Below are 3,265 nucleotides of genomic sequence, written 5' to 3'. Positions count from 1 at the left end.
AAAGGTAAAAAAAGGAAATAGTCGATGATAGACATTAATGGTGCTCCACAATTTAACTGGCTCCCTTCCCTTCTCTGGGCATTCAGAGATCTCACTTTCTTATCCTCCTGGGTTAGGCATGGCCAACCATGTGGCTAGCTATAGTCAATAAAATATCAATGAAAGTGATGTGTGTTCCTTCTGGGAAAAACTGTGTAAAAGCCTTTGCCGCAGTAACTGGTGACATTCCAGATCCCAGAACTCCCACCATCTGAGTCGGAGGAACATGTGGAATAATGCCTCAACTATCCATGATAGATAGTGGCATGAATAAAAAATAAATTTGGAATGTTTTTAGCCCCTAATATTTGGAGGGTATTTGTTCTTTTAGCATAACCTGATGATGATAGATACATACAATGAGGATGAGAAGGGTGTTGACCTTATTTTAAAGTAAAGAATTGGAAAGACACATTCTTTTATTGAAAGCACCATCCTGTGTGTGATATAATGCAAGGTCTTTCTACAATTTTTGTTAGCATCCCTATTTTACAAATTATTAGCATTTTACAAAGAGTTTAAGGTCATGTTAAAAAATCCTTCAATGGATCACTTAGATTCCACCCACACCTGCCTAAATAATCCAGAAAACCACCAGAAGACGAGCAGAATGGATTCTCTGGAGCCAAGCGCAGACGAGAGGCCCACGGAAGAGGGTAGGAAGGGCGGAGAGGTGGTGTGTCCTACACGGACTGGCGGGAGGGAGCTGGGGGCGGAGGGGCAGCCCACCGACAAAGCAGAGCCCCTGAGTCTGGCCTGCAAAGGCGGAGGGGACGGACGGAGTGTGTTCGGGCAGCAAGCGGGACTTAACATCTGGGAGGTTATAAGCTAACAGCTCTGCTCAGAGAGTGGGAGGGCTGGAGGACAATGGGAGGAAGAGTTGTTGAGCCCCGGACGAAAGAGTACAGCTTGGCAGGGAACAAAGGCACTCGCCAGCGCCATCTCCCTCGCCCATCCCCCAGCCAAAATCCCAAAGGGAACCAGTTCCTGTCAGGGAACTTGCTTGCACCATGCAAACACCCAAGGCTATGCTTCTGCGGATCCATCCCTCCATTGGCAGCTCTGACTCCCTCCCAGTGCCGCAGGGCCCCTCCCGAAGTGGATCACCAAGGATAAGTGAGCTGAGCCTGCCCCTCCTGCCCCTGTGCACCTTGCTGATCCACCCCAGCTAATATGCCAGATCCCCAGCACCACATGCCTGGCAGTGTGCAAGTAGCCCAGATGGGCCACACCACCCCACAGTGAATCCTGCTCCTAGGAGAGGGGAAGAGAAGGTACACACCAGTCTGACTGTGGCCCCAGTGGTGGGCTGGAGGCAGACATCAAGTCTGACTGTGGACCTGCCCACCAATGCAAGTTATTCAAGACAGCACAGGGGAAGTGCCCGTAGTTGCGCACCACTTCAGGGACTATCCAAAATGACGAAATGGAAGAATTCCCCTCAAAAGAAACTCCAGGAAATAACAACAGCTAACGAACTGACCAAAAATGATTTAAACAATATAACAGAAAGTGAATTTAGAATAATAGTCATAAAATTAATCGTTGGGCTTGAAAACAGTATAAAGGACAGCAGAGAATCTATTGCTACAGAGATCAAGGGACTAAGGAACAGCCAGGAGGAGCTAAAAAATGCTATGAATGAGCTGCAAAATAAAATGGAGACGACCACAGCTTGGATTAAAGAGGCAGAAGAGAGAATTGGTGAACTAGAAGATAAAATTATGGAAAAAGAAGAAGCTGAGAAAAAGAGAGATAAAAAAATCCAGGAGTATGAGGGGAAAATTAGAGAACTAAGTGATGCACTAAAGAGAAATAATATTTGCATAATTGGTATTCCAGAGGAGGAAGAGACAGGGAAAGGTGCTGAAGGTGTACTTGAAGAAATAATAGCTGAGAACTTCCTGGATCTGGGGAAGGAAAAAGGCATTGAAATCCAAGAGGCACAGAGAACTCCCTTCAGATGTAACTTGAATCAATCTTCTGCATGACATATCATAGTGAAACTGGCAAAATACAAGGATAAAGAGAAAATTCTGAAAGCAGCTAGGGATAAACGTGCTCTAACATATAAAGGGAGATTGATAAGACTCGTGACCGATCTCTCTACTGAAACTTGGCAGGCCAGAAAGGCATGGCAGGAGACCTTCAATGTGATGAACAGAAAAAATATGCAGCCAAGAATCCTCTATCCAGCAAATCTGTCATTTAGAATAGAAGGAGAGATAAAGGTCTTCCCAAACAAACAAAAACTGAAGGAATTCGTCACCACTAAACCAGCCCTACAAGAGAGCCTAAGGGGGATCTTGTGAGACAAAGTACCAGAGACATCGCTACAAGCATGAAACCTACGGACATCACAATGACTCTAAACCCATATCTTTCCATAATAACACTGAATGTATATGGACTAAATGCGCCAACCAAAAGACATAGGGTATCAGAATGGATAAACAAACAAGACCCATCTATTTGCTGTCTACAAGAGACTCATTTTAGATCTGAGGACACCTTCAGATTGAGAGTGAGGGGATGGAGAACTATTTATCATGCTACTGGAAGTCAAAAGAAGCTGGAGTAGCCATACTTATATCAGACAAACTAGACTTTAAATTAAAGGCTGTAACAAGAGATGAAGAAGGGCATTATATAATAAGTACATGGTCTATCCATCAAGAAGAACTAACAATTATAAATGTCTATGCGCCGAATACCGGAGCCCCCAAATATATAAAACAATTACTCACAAACATAAGCAACCTTATTGACAAGAATGTGGTAATTGCAGGGGACTTTAATACCCCACTTACAACAATGGATAGATCATCTAGACACATGGTCAATAAAGAAACAAGGACCCTGAATGATACATTGGATCAGATGGACTTGACAGATCTATTTAGAACTCTGCATCCCAAAGCAACAGAATATACTTTCTTCTCGAGGGCACATGGAACATTCTCCAAGATAGATCACATACTGGGTCACAAAACAGCCCTTCATAAGTATACAAGAATTGAGATCATACCATGCATACTTTCAGACCACAATGCTATGAAGCTTGAAAACAACCACAGGAAAATGTCTGGAAAACCCCCAAAGCATGGAGGTTAAAGAACACCCTACTAAAGAATGAATGGGTCAACCAGGCAATTAGAGAAGAAATTAAAAAATATATGGAAACAAACGAAAATGAAAATACAACAATCCAAACGCTTTGGGATGC

Source organism: Panthera leo, chromosome B4, assembly GCF_018350215.1.
Source record: "Panthera leo isolate Ple1 chromosome B4, P.leo_Ple1_pat1.1, whole genome shotgun sequence".
In the NCBI taxonomy this organism is placed as follows: domain Eukaryota; kingdom Metazoa; phylum Chordata; class Mammalia; order Carnivora; family Felidae; genus Panthera; species Panthera leo.
The sequence above is the reverse complement of the archived record's forward strand: the minus strand, read 5'-3'. Positions refer to the sequence as shown.